Source organism: Cavia porcellus, unplaced genomic scaffold, assembly GCF_034190915.1.
Source record: "Cavia porcellus strain 051 isolate PalLab524CR breed Dunkin Hartley unplaced genomic scaffold, mCavPor4.1 scaffold_14, whole genome shotgun sequence".
Classification (NCBI taxonomy): Eukaryota; Metazoa; Chordata; class Mammalia; order Rodentia; family Caviidae; genus Cavia; species Cavia porcellus.
Window position 1 is genome coordinate 12,084,149 of NW_026947497.1, and position 14,800 is coordinate 12,098,948.

General features: G+C 37.3%; 1 pseudogene; it reads left to right on the plus strand.

Annotated features, from left to right (window-relative positions):
- Window positions 1–1,586: 1,586 nt before the first annotated feature.
- LOC134470369 (NADH-ubiquinone oxidoreductase chain 5-like) lies at window positions 1,587–14,421 on the plus strand (annotated as a pseudogene).
- Window positions 14,422–14,800: the final 379 nt, after the last annotated feature.

A 14,800-nucleotide genomic window follows, 5' to 3' on the forward strand; every position in this document is an offset into this window, starting at 1 on the left:
GCCATAGCCTCTGTTGTTGGACAGAAGAAAAGGGAACATTGACAGTTTGCACCTCATGACCAAAAAGCTTAACAGCACATCTCTGCCCACATGTGCTCAGTTCTGCCACAGCCTCATAAGAGGGAATAATGGTTTTGTGTGAAGAATGCGATATAGAAGATTGCCAAAGGGCTCCAGTAGGCATGCATTGAGTAGGGAGGATAATTAAAAATATGACCAAAGCTGGGTCAACTGTAGAAAGCTGGACAGTAGAGAGAGCCAGATTAACTTTGTCCAAGGCAACTTTAGCCTCAGCTAATGCTGTTGGGCAATAACAGAAACATCTGCTCCTGTGTCTAAAAGCCCTTTAAATGTGTTTCCTTCAATGATCAATTCCATCCCAGGATAATCCTGCTTAATCTGTTGAATCTAAGTATTGGAAGACCCAAAGCCCTTGGACCCTCTTTCCTTGTTTATAGATTTTCCAATTTGTGTCAAGGGAAGAATAACCAATCAAGCAATACAAGAATCTGGAGTGATTTGAACTGTGTTTAGAGTAGATTGAGCCATAACCTTGATTTCCTCCTACGTAGTCTCAATGACAACTGACAAAACCTGGAGACCTTTTAACATGAGACTGCTCTGACCTAGTAGTAGACCCACTGTTCCTGGAGGCAGAGGCCCGTAGACTCCAGTAGGAATAACTTGAGGTCCTATTTCAGGAGCTATGAATCCGGAGGAGGAACTGAGGTCCAGGCCTTCGCTGTCTTTTGTTGCTCATCAGAGGACGAAAGATGCTTGGCAGCAGGGAGTGAGGCTGGGGAGTAATTGAGGAAAGTGCCCCTGTTGTTTGGAAGTTTCCCAAAAATGAACCAACCTTCTGCATCTATGTTTGATCTACAATCACTTTCCCAATGATATGCTCATCGACACTTTGCACAGATACGAGGAGGTTTTGTGGAAGACAGACAGCAGCTGTGCTGCCTCCAGAGGTGCAGCAACAGAAACATTTCAAGCATGATGTTCTTCCCCCAACAATGAAAATAAGTAGCCTTGTTTTTTCCCTTTCCTGTAAGCTGTGGGTTTATGATCTGAGTGAAAGTTGCTACCAAGGTAGCTCCCTAAACCTGTGAGGGGCCAATATCTGCACAAACCTGAATCATTTGACAGTGCCGCTAGCTTTTTGTGGGCTCTCAAAACTTCTTTATACCTTTTATTTGCATTTTCAAAAGCCAGTTATTGAACTATTAATTTACTTACTTCTTTGTCATTTATAACTTTCTCACTAGCTTGCAATAAACATGCTGCAAAATCCTGAAGTGGTTCGTGGGGACTCTGATGAATAGAAGTCAAATCCGGGGAGGTCTCACCCCTTGAAGGGAGCTCCCTCCAGGCTCTCATGCCTGCTATTCCAACTTGGTCATACACTTGCACATCAAAGGCAAGCTGACTGCCTGTATCACCCAAGACACCATCTCCAATCAACATACCTTTTGTAATAGTTATGTTCTGAGCAGCACTGCACATGGCCTGATCTATATACAATTCAAAAAAATTTTTTTTCTTTCCACAACAAATAATTCCCCAGGCTTAAACATATTTTAGCTATGCCTTCCCAATCATTTGGGGGCCGTAACTTGCTGACCTCGGAGCTCTATGAAACCCAAGGTAAATGGCATTGTAGGGCCATAGGTGGTAGTAACAATTTTTAATTCTTTTAATGACTTAAAGGGTATGGCTTCATGATGGCATATAACTTGTTCTGGATTATTGGGGACTCAAAGTTCTGCAACTGGGTAGGTATGTTGAAAACCCTCCGTGTACTCCCCTAGCCATCTGGCTTCCTTTAGTGCTAATTGCAAGGAAGAAAGAGAAAATGGCTCTATTCCCTGAGAGGCAGAAATTCCAACCTGTGATGCAGCAAAATCTGAGCTGAAAAGGCCCGAGTTGCCACTTGTGGCTCAGTTAAGGTTATCGGGGTGATGGTCATGCCACCATGGCCATGTTTTCCCTGCTCTGGCCTAGATTTTACAATATTACTTTGAGCCAGTTTCTTTATGGCCATCCCAACAAGCCCCCAGTCATCAAGACATTTCCTAATCAAAATCCACAAAAGAAAAGACCGGAATCAAGCATACAACAAAAATTTTCATATACATTTGTGATTTTTAAAAAGTTATTTGTTCCATAATTATACCACTAATGAAATCAATATATTATTTTTTCTTCTTTTTCAGGAGAAGGTGCTTCTTATAGGCCCGTTTATAACTGGCCCTAGAGAATAAGGGATTGCTTCAATGCCCACAATTTTCACCTGATGAAGCCACTATAAATATATTCCAGTATAAATTGACTATTGACATATACCAATGCACTTCTCCCCCTAATTGCAGACAAATGAGAAGTATCCCTTGCCCTCAATCTCTTAGCCCATATATGTTCTGGCACTGTATGATGTGACCTATGTGGCTCTTGAAGTTCTTGGGGTGTAGGACCACAAGAGAATGAGAAAATAGACACAAAGCTGGGTCACGTGGAGCTCTTACTTTCCTGATGGGAGGCAAGGCTCCTCAATGCAGGGGCATTTATATATACTTTTTGTTATAACTCAGGCCCCGGTATAAAATCCAAGGAAGCAAGAGACCGAAAATTTAGGTGGCAAAGGCTTTATTTCCAGGCCTGGCAACCAGTCTCCGGGAGCCAATTTGGAGACTGTCCCCCAGAGACTGAAGGGAGGACTTTAAAAAGAGGCTGGAGGAAAAGCGGGGGAGGGGGGGGAGAAACAAAGAAACCTGCAGAGCCATCAAACTTGTTGACCTGAGTCTGGAAACTGTATTGCTGTCCATTTAGCTCTGACAATCTCGGGAGTTTCTGGTGTTTCTCAAATTACTCCCATCCTACAGACTGACATTATCTCAGAGTGGCACATCTGCAGCAATATTTGGAGAAGAAAGTGGAGAGTTAATTATCCCAGGACAGCTCGTTTTCACTAGTGGGTGCGAGGGGGTCAAGAGTTACAAGAAGCTGAAACTTAAGTTTTACAAAGATCTGATATCTAACTCATTTGATGCATACAGAACAAAAGGAAAGCACCGATTGGGGTTTGGGCCATAGTATTTCCCAGTAATTTCTTTGAAGCTAAACAGTTCTTAAAATTGGGGCAGGCTCATTTTATGACAGATCATCCCCAGGTCGGGAAGAGGTCACCAGAAACCCAAATTCATTATGGCCTAGATAGATAGGTGAGGGGAGAGGGAAGCAATAAGGCGCGCTACAGAACAGGAAAACGGCGGGTATCTATCTTGCTGGAAAGGGAATCAAGGTTAGGTACAAAGGTTAAATTCATACGCAAATCTCCCTGCACATAAACAAGTTACTTCAAACAAGTGTAAATTAGTGGGCCATCCTAGTTTTCTTTAGCTCTTTAGCAGAGAACAGAGGTGCCTAACAGTGATTAACAACCCTTGTTAGCTTGTTTTAGCACAACTTCTGTAGTTTGTAGAGGGCAACAATGGTTAACATATCAATTAGGTGAGATTCTTGCAATTCTTTACAGAGGAGAGTATTGCTCAACATACCAATTAGGTCACTTAACATATCAGTTAGGGAAAAAGGATAAAAAAGCACATTTAGTAAGCCACATGGCAGGTTTGCTATAATACACAAAATAATGAAGGTATTTTCTTAGAGTACAACACTTTTTAGCAACTTAATGTCACATGATACCCTGTTGTACTAGTAACAAACTGTTTGGATTGTCTTGGGGATGGATGTTCTGTGGGCTGAAGCAGCTTCTTCATGTGGCTTCCTCTGAGCACTCTTTGTTCTTGAGATGGTCATGTTCCTTGCAACCTTGCACAACCTTGCATGTGTGGTTGATTTGCAGTTTCAACGACTCCCAACGTCTTCCCCCTTCTCCATCTCCATCAGCCCCATTTCCACTCATCTGGTCTCCATCATCCTCATCTCTATGTGCACCTGTGACACCACCTTCCACTCCATCCCCATCCCATCTCCATCATCTCCATCTCCATTCTCTCCCTCTCTCCCTCTCACACACCAGAATCTTTAACTGACTTCTAGATCACCACACAAAGCTTGTGTCCAGGAAATTGAAACTGACTAATATCCCTGATGGAGGAGGTTAACAATGATGAGAAATAAATGCAAAAAGATTTTTTAAATTAAAATGCAGGCATTGTTGGAAGTCAAGCTGTGAAGCATGGATGTTGAATGGATGATGAGGAAATCCACCAATCTTCTAGGTCTCCTACCCCGCTCCTTTACCCCAACAACACAACTATCAATAAACTTAGGCATGGCTATTCCACTATGAGCATAGACAGTCATCTTAGGGTTCTGACATAAAACAAAGTCATCCTTACCACCTTTCCTCCCACAAGGAACACCAATCCCACTTATTCCAGTACTTTTAATTCTTAAAACAATTAGCCTCTTCATCCAACCCATAACCTCTAACATTACCACCGGACACCTACTTATATACCTAATCAGAGGAGCCACACTGGTATTAACTTCCATCAGCTCAACAGCTCCAATCACATTCATTATTTTAATCTTACTAACAATCCTAGAATTTGCTGCAGCAATAATTCAAGCCTATGTATTCATCTTGTTAGTAAGCCTGTATTTACATAACAATACCTAATGACCCACCAAACACATGCCTACCATATAGTAAACCCAAGCCCCTGACTACTGACGGGGGCATGATCCGCTGTTTTACTTACATCAGGCTTAGTTATGTGATTCCACTTCAACTCTCAAACACCCCTAATATTAAGCCTTTTAACTAGCATAGCATATATCTATGATGACAAGACCTTGTAGGAGAAAGGACATACCAGGGGCACCACATAACGATCATACAAAAAGGCCTACGATATGGGATAATCTTATTTATTGTCTCCAAAGTATTTTTTCCCCCTCAGGATTCTTTGGAGCCCTTTATCATTCTAGCCTAGGTCCAACTCCAGAACTAGGTGGATTCTGACCATGTGCAGGGATCAAACTCCTTAACCCCGAAGTCCCACTTCTCAACACCTCAACCCTCCTAGCTTGAGGTGTATGAGTCACTCGATCACACCATAGCCTGATAGAAGGAAACTGAAAATAGGTAATTCAAGCCCTAGTCATTACAATTATTTTAGGCATTTATTTCACCCTACTTCAAGACTCAGAATACTTCGAAACATGGTCCTCCATTTCAGATGGGTGTACCTTTTTGCAGCCACAGGATTTCCTGGCTCACATGTCATTACTGGATCCACATTTCTAGGTGTTTGCCTCTTTCGTCAACTATTCTATCATTGTACATCAAAACACCACTTTGGCTTTGAAGCAGCTGCTTGATACTGACACTTTGTAGATGTAGTCTGATTGTTTCTTTATGTCTTTATCTACTGATGAGCTGACATTTTCTTAATATAATCCAGTGCTACTGACTTCTAATCCATAGGCCTCAGAACATAACAGGGAGAAAGTAGCAAACATTATAATCTGACTCCTAACCAACTAACTCCTGACCTTTTTACTAATTACAATTGCATTTTGACTTCCTCAAACAAATGCCTATGCAGAAAAAACTAGTCCCTATGAACGGGGATTTGACCCAACAGAATCTGCATGACTACCATTTTCCATACAATTCTTCCTAATCGTGCTCAACTTTCCTTTTGTTTGACCTAGAAGTTGCTCTTCCACTACCAGGAGCATCCCAAATTAATAACCTAGAACTGATGTTACTAATCTCACTAACACTAATTCTAATCCTAATTTTAGGCCTGGCATATGAGTGAGTCCAAAAAGGAGTAGAATGAATAGAATATGGTAATTAATTTAATAACCAAAATGAATGATTTCCACTCATTAGATTATGTTTCAATCCATAATTACCAAAATGTCCTTAATTCACTTTAACCTAACTATAGCCTATGCCATACCATTTCTAGGTACAATCATGTATTGATCCCACATAATATTCTCCCTCCTAGGTCTGGAAGGTATAATACTGTCAACATCATCTTTGGTGCCCTAATTATACTCAACTCACACTATCTTATATCTTTTGTTGTCCTCATTATTGTGCTCATGTTACCGCCTCTGAAGCAGCTGTAGGGCTAGTACTTCTAGTTACGCTCTCAAATGCTTATGGGATAGATTATGTACAAAACTTGAACTTACTACAATGCTAAACATTATTATCCCTACAGTTATACTCATCCCAACTATTGGTTATCTAATAACTCAATAGTATGTATCAACACCACACTGCACAGCCTACATCCATTAATCAGCCTAACAATCATAAACAAACACGATATCATTGGACAAAATGACTCATTAAACTTCTCTGACTTACTCTCTTCCCCCTAATAATCTTAACAACATGCCTTCTTCCTTTAATAATTATCACTAGCAACACCACTTAAACAATGAGACACAAATATGAAAAAAAAATCACATTACACTTCTTATAATTCTCCAAACCTTTCTAATCATAACATTTTCAGCCACAGAAATAATATTTTATTTTATTTTATTATTTTAAAAAAGATTAAGATAAAAGAGGACATAACAAAACAGGTGAGAACAGAACAATTTAAGAAACATATTGTTTAACCACAAGACATCCCGACATAACAGTAGCCACCAGAGCGTCTCTTTCCTTGAAATATTCGAGTATACCTTCATACACTGTAGTATCAAACATAACAAGACAATGTAAAATCATTCAAGAGAAGGAAAGTATTATAGGGTATACAGAACCAACTAACAGAAAATGAGCAATGGTTACTATATTATCTCCATGTCCATAAAAATGTTTTATACTATCATATATAATAAAATCTAATAAGATACAACATGATAAAACTGATGGAGACAGAAGAACAAAAACTTGGTGGGACTTCAAAATAAGATGATATTAAATCAGCACTAGCTATTATAATGTCTTGTTTTCTTCAAAATAGCTGTTCATGCCATCACAGACAATAAAATTTAAAAACCCAGAATAAAACCATTCCACTTAATAAATGAAAACATTATAAGGCTTCAAAGCAATATAATGGGGAATCATGATTACCACATACTTTTATGTATTCTTACCATTTCTTACATTAGGGAAACTATTCGGTATTTATACATGTGAGTTTGATTTATTTTGCTTATGAATACGGTCTCAAGCTGCGCCCATTTATTTATAAATATCTCAATGTGATCATTCTTTATACTGAGTAGTACTCCATTGTATAAAAATACCACATCTTTTTTATCCATTCATCAGTTGATGGACACTTAGGTTGTTTCCAAATCTGGCTATTACAAATTGTGCTGCTATAAACATATATCACATATATCACTGTGATATGATGTTTTTAGTTCTGGAAATATTCTGAGAAGTGGAACAAATATGTTTAGCTGAAACAAATGGGATTTCCAATGCCAGCTTTTTGAGAAATATCCAGACTGACCTCCACAATGGTTGCACCAGTCTATACTCCCACCAATAGTGCAGGAGAGTTCCTTTTTCCCCCACAGCCTCTCCAGCATTTGTTGTTGGTAGTTTTCGTGATCCTGGCCATTCTTTCAGGGGTGAGATGGAATCTCAGTGTGGTTTTAATTTGCATTCCTTTAATGAGTCATGCTGATGAACATTTTTTCATGTATTTATTTGCCATTTGTATTTCTTCATCTGAGAACTGTGTATTCATCTCAGATGCCCATTTTTGGATTGGATCTTTGAATTTTGAGGGTCTGATTTTTTAAAATTCTTTATATGTTTTAGACAGAAGTCCTTTGTCTGAGGGGCAGTTCACTAAGATTTTTTACCAGTTTGTGGGTTTTCTTTTCACTATGCTGGAGATTTCTTTTGACGTGCAGAAACTTTTTAATAAGAGGTGATCCCAGTTACTGACTCTGGGAAGTATTTCCCGTGCAGTTTGAGTCCTGTTCATGAATTCTTTACCTACTCCTATGTCTTCAAGGTTTTTACCCAATTTGTTTTCCAATAGATTTAGTGTTTCTGTTTTAATATTCAGATCTTTGACCATTTAGATTTTAATTTAGTACATGATGATAGGCATGGGTCTAGTGTTAGTTTTTAGCATATGGGGAGCCAATTTTTCCAACACCATTTATTAAAGAGACTGTCATTCTTCTAGTTAACATGTTTGGCCCCTTTATCAGAGATAAGGTAGTTGAGTGTGTTTGTAGTTGTGGCTGTATCTTCTAATCTGTTCCATTGATCTTTGGCTCTGTTTTTATTCCAGTATCACGTTGATTTTACTATAGTTGCTTTGCAGTATAATTTCAAGTCAGAGATTGTGATGTCTCCTGCCTTGCCTTTGCTACTTAGAACTGTCTTTGCTATTCTAGGTCTCTTCTGGTTCCAGATTAATTTTAGGAGTGATTTCTCTAGACCTATGAGGTATGTTGATGGTATTTTGATTGGAATTGCATTGAATCTGTATAACAGTTTTGGAAGAATGACCATTTTCACAATATTTATTCTTCCTATCCATGAGCATTTTCTGAGATCCTCTTCAATTTCTTTTTTCAGTGTATTATAATTTTCACTGTATAGATCTTTCACTTCTTTCATGAGAATAATTCCTAAATATTTCATTTTTTTGGTTGCTAGTGTGAAGGTTGTGGCTTCTCTTATTTCTCTCTCTCTGTGATTTTGTTGTTAGTGTATGCTATAGATTTTTGAGTACTGATTTTGTATCCAGCCAGCTACATTGCTGAATTTATTATATATAGGAGTCTTCCAATGGAGCTTTGGGGGGTCTTTTATGTAGAGTATCATGTCATCTGCAAATAATGATAATTTAACTTCCTCTTTTCCTATCTTTACCCCTTTTATTTCTCTCTCTTGTCTAATTACTCTGGCTAGTATTTCCAGTACTGTATTAAATAGGAGTGGTGATAAGGGACATACTTGTCTTGAGCCTGATTTCAAGGTAAGGCCTTCAGTTTTTGGCCATTTAGCATGATACTGGATGTTGGTTTGTCATAGGTGGCCTTTATCATATTGTGGTAAAGACCATCTATTCCAATTTTCTGTGAGGTTCTTATCATGAATGAACGTTGGACTTTATCAAAAGCTTTTTCTGCATCTATAGAAATGATCATGTGATCCTTACTTTTGGTTTTATTGATATGGTGGATTACATTTATTGATTTATGTATGTTGAACCATCCCTGCATGCCTGCAATAAATCCCTTGGTTATGGTGTATACTCTTCTTGATGATTTGCTGCATCCTGTTTGCCAATATTTTATTGAGAATTTTTGCATCTGTGTTCATTAGGGAGATTGGCCTGTAGTTCTCTTTTTATTTGGGTCTTTTTCAAGTTTTGGTACTAGAGTAATATTTGCTTCCAGGAATGACTTAGGAAGGATTGCTTCCCTTTCAGTTTCATTGAAGAGTTTGAGGAGTGTTGACATTAAGTCTTCTTTGTATTTCTTTTAGAATTCCACAGTGGGCCCATCTGAGCCTGGGCTCTTCTTTGTAGGTAAGGACTTAATTACATTGTCAGTTTTATTAATAGAAATTGGGTTATTCAGCAGTTTTACATCTTCTTGATCTAGCTTTGGTACTTCATATGTTCCTAGGAATCTGTCTATTTCTTCTGTGTTATCAAACCTATGAGAGTAGAGGTTTTCGAAATAGGTGTTGATGATCTTCTGTATTTCTACAGTCTGTAGTGTTTTCACCTTTTTCACTCCTTATTGCATGAATTTGAGCTGTTTCTCCCCTTTTTAAAATATAGTTGGCTAGGGGCTTGTCAATTTTGTTTATTCTTTCAAAGAACCAACTCATTGATTCATTGATTCCTTGGATTGTTTACTTAGTCTCTATTGCATTAATTTCTGCTGATTTTTATAGTTTCCTCTCTTCTTTTGGCTTTGGGCTTGACTTCTCTCTTCTTTTTCTACATGTTTGAGGTGTAGCATCAGGTTATTTATTTGTATTCATTCTGTTTTCCTGATGTAAGAACTCAGTGCAATAAATTTTCCTCTGAGGACAGCTTTCATTGCATCCTACAGATTCCAGTAAATTGTAATTGTATTTTTGTTGGCTTGTAGGTAATTTCTTCTTTAATTTCCTCTGTGACTCACTGATTGCTCAAGAGTGTGTTATTCAATTTCCATGTATTTGTGCGATTTTTGAAGTTTCTTTTTCATTAATTTCTAGTTTCATGGCGCTATGATCTGATAACATGCATGGGATACTTTCAACTCTTTAGCATTTATTTAAACATGTTCTGTGGGCAAATATATGGTCTATTTTAGAGAATGTCCCATGTACTGCAGAGAAGAATGTGTATTCTGATATTGTTGGATGGAACGTTCTGTATATGTCTATCAAGTCCATTTGTTCACAGGTGTGATTCAGTTCTGTTATTTCTTTGCTGATTTTCTGTCTGGTTGACCTGAACCTTGTTGTCAATGGTGTGTTAAGGTTTCCTGTCATAATTGTGTTATTGCTTATTTGATTTTTCATTTAATACTTGCTTTGTATAACTGGGTGCTCTGGAATTTGGTGCATATATATTTAAGATTGTCATCTCTTCCTCTTGAAATTTTCCCCTAGCCAGTATGTAATGACCTTTATCTCTTCTGATCATTCTTGGTCTGAAGTTCACATTGTCTACAAACAGAATAGCTACCCCAGCTTTTTTTGGGTTCCTTTTGCACGAAGTATTGTTTTCCATCCTTTGACTTCAGTCTGTACGTATCCTTTTGGGTTAGATGGATTTCTTGCAGACAGAATATGGTTGGATGTTGTTTCTTGATCCATTCTGCCAGTCTGTTTCTTTTAATTGTTGAATTGAAACCATTTACATTATTAGTTATAACTGTTATATATTGGTTTATTGTTGACATGTTATCTTTCTGCTGTTGCATCTTTGTCTTCCTGTTCTGTTTAATTGTCTGCTTTGCTTAGTGGGTTTTTCCTAAGTGTATCTAAACTGTTTTCAGCATTCTTTGCAAAGTTGGCTTGGTGATTATAAAGTTCTTCAGCTTTTCTTTCTCATGGAAGTATCTTATTTCTCCATCCATTTTGAAGGACAGTTATTCAGGTTACATTAGTCTAGGTTGGAAATCTGAAATACTTCACTCCATGCTCTTCTTGATTTTATTGTTGGTGCTGAGAAGTTTGCTGTGATTCTGATAGGTTTTCCTTTGTAGGTGATCTGTCTTTTCTCTCTGACAGCTTTTAATATTCTATTCTTATGTTTTTTTCTGGGATGGTGATTATTATATGTCTGGGTGTAGTTTTATTTTTGTTATGGCTATTTGGAGTTCTATATGCTTCACTGATCCTGATGTCAGTTTCCATTCTCATGTTCGGGAAATTTTCAGCTATTACCTCTCTAAATATCCTCTTGATAGCATTTGTGTTGTCCCCTTTTTCATTTATCTCTATCAATCTTATGTTGTTTTTCTTTGCATCATCTTGCAGCTGTTGAACTGTTATTTTCTGATTCCTTGTTATTTTTAAAAGATCTTTCCTTTCCTGTTCACGAGCTGCAATCTTGTCTTTGAGGTCTGAAATTCTGTCTTCACTTTTGTTGAGGTGTTTTTGACAACTTTCAATGGAATTTTTGATTTCCTATATATCTCTTTGAATCTGCTTCATGTATTCTGTTTTTTTTTTCTTATATTGTTTATCCAGGGATTCTATCTTTTTGTTTTGTTCCTCTAATTCTTAAACTGTGTCTTCTTTAGATACGTTCAGCATCTCTTTCATCTCTGTTATCATTTCTTCTTTTACCTGGGAATTTATTTCTAGTTTGAATTCCTTTAAAGCTTCCTGGAGCTATCTTACTAAAAGCAGGAGGTGACGGAATAATTCGGCTCTTAGAACTTCTAGACTCCCTGAAAAATTCCATAGCATGCCCCTTTATTCTCTTACCCTGAAATCCCTCATTGCTTACTCCTCCATAAGTCACACAGCACTAGTTATCATAGCTTCCTAATCCAACGACCCTAATAATTGCCCACGGCCTTATACCTTCTCTATTATTTTGTCTTCAAACTCCAATCAGGAATGTATTCACAGCCGAACTACAATCTTAGCTTGAGGTTTACAAACCATTCATCCACTAATAATAGTCTGATGACTCCTATCAAGTCTAACTAATCTCGAACTTCCCCCAACAAATAACCTAATTGGGGAACTGTATATTATCCTTTCTACTTTCTCCTGATCCAACTTCACAATCATCCCCATCAGACTTAACATACTAATCACAGTGGTCATATTAATTTCAACACAACGTGGAAAACCACCATACCACATTACTAATATTACCCCATCATTCCCCTGAGAAAACTCCCTAATAGCCCTTCACATCTTTCCCCTAGCCCTCCTCAGCTTAAACCCTGAAATCATTTTAGGAAACCTATACTGTAATTACAGTTTAACAAAAATATTAGATTGTGAGTCTAACATTAGAAGATAAAACCTTCCTATTTACCTAAAAAGAAAATAAATTGGAGCTGCTAATCTGTATCCCATACTTAAAACTATGGCTTTCTTAACTTTTATAGAAGTATTTTGGTGTTAGGGACCAAAAATTGGTGCAACTCCAAATAAAAAATTAATCTATCTACTCCTTTATTATAATACGAATTACCCTTACACTGCCAATTATGAACTTCATAACTAATTACACAACAAACTCTCATATCCTATATATGTCAAATCACTCACTTCATTATCTTTCCTGTTGAGTTTGATTCCAATCCCAAATTTCTGAATTCATATCATGAGGCAATGGTATCAACTTGAAACTAACAATTCAAACTTTGCATTTAAATAGAAACTTTAAATTAGACTACTTCACCATATTGTTCATATCAGTAGCCCTGTTTGTAACATGGTCAGTCATAGAGTTCTCTCTATGGTACATACACTTGGATCTGCACACTGACAAATTCTTTAAATATTTGTTATTATTTCTGATTACTATAATAATTTTGGTCACAGCAAAAAAATCTGCACCAACTTTTCATTGGTTGAGACAGAACAGGAATTATATCTTTCTTACTAATCAGATGATGGTACGGTCAAACAGATGCAAACACTACAACACTCCAAACAGTTTTATATAATCAAATTGGAGATACTGAATTTGTAATATTCATGGCGTGGTTTATTCTACATTTCAATTCATGAGAATTGCAGCAATTACTCATGATACAAGATAAAACTTCTTTCCTATCATGAATAGGACTATTACTAGTGGCAACTGGAAAATCTGCCCAATATGGGCTTCATTTGTACCTCCCTCAGCATTAGAAGGTGACAACCCAACGTCAGCATTACTTCACTCCTGTACAACAGTAGTTGCAGGGATCTTCTTAGTCATTTGATTCTCCCCACTATTACAAAATAATCACCTCATTCAAATGAGTTCCTGATGCTTAGGAGCTATCAGAACGCTATTTACTGCTGTCTGTCTGTGTCATCACACAAATGATATGAAAAAGACTGTGGCATTTCCCATCTCTAGCCAACTAGGCCTAATGATGGTGGCCATTGGAATTAATCAGGTGTATGTAGCTTTCTTCCATGTTTGTGCCCATGCCTTTTTCAAGGCTATACTCTTAACATGCTCAGGCTCAACCATCCGTAACTTAAATGATGAACAAGACATTCCAAAGATAGGAGGACTATTCAAGACTCTGCCCGTTACCTCTTCCTCCCTTATTACTGGAAGCTTAGCTCTCACAGGCATACCATTTCTCACAGGCTTTAATTCAAAACACCTGATCACTGAAGCTGCCACCACATCCTACACCAGCACCTGAGCCCCGCTCCTTACCATCATTGCTGCATCTCTAACAGCCATCTGTAGTACCCACAGCCTCCTCTTTGTCCTGCAAGAAATCCACAATTTACTTTTTTACCATTCATCAATGAGAATATACCTATGCTAGTTAACTCTATCAAATGCTTAGCAATTAGAAGCATCTTTGCAGGATTTCTTATTTCAAATACTATCCCTTCTACTACTGTCTATCAAATAATGATATCAAACTACCTGAAACTTCCAGCTCTTATGGTAACAATTATTGGTTTTACAATTGCAATAGAACTCAACTCAATAACGTATAGTCTAAAATTAAGCTATCTGACAAAGTTGTTTCACTTCTAAAACATACTAGGCTATTTCCCAACACTCATTCATTGACTACCTCCTTATAAAAATTTACTAGTAAGTCCAAACTTATCATCATCAATAATTGACAATTTGACTTGAAAAAACAGCTCCAAAGAGCATCTCTAATTTACAAATTTCAGCATCTGTTAATACATCAAATCAGAGAAGTTTAATTAAATTCTTTCTCTTTTTTCTCATCTCTATAATTCTAGCAACTGTTCTAGTCATGTAATTTCCTTGAGTAATCTCAACAGCAATAAAAATACCTATAACCATCCATCAACCAGCTACAAATATTAATCAGCAATTATAACTATAAATAGCAGCAACACCTGCAGGATCCTCACTAAAAAAAACAATTTTCATCATCATAAATAATTCATTGCCTTATAACAATCAATTAAAATTTCAACTTGCTCATAACTTGCTCATCACTATAATAACAAAAACTCTGCAATTAATCCTAATAATAAAGAACTTCTAATAATTATGCTGCACACTCACGTCTCAGGGTACTGTTCTGTAGGTAAAGCAGTTGTGTAACCAAACCCCACTATTATTCCTCCTAAGTAAATTAAAAATACTGTAAGTCCTAAAGATGATCCATCCTGACTTAAAAT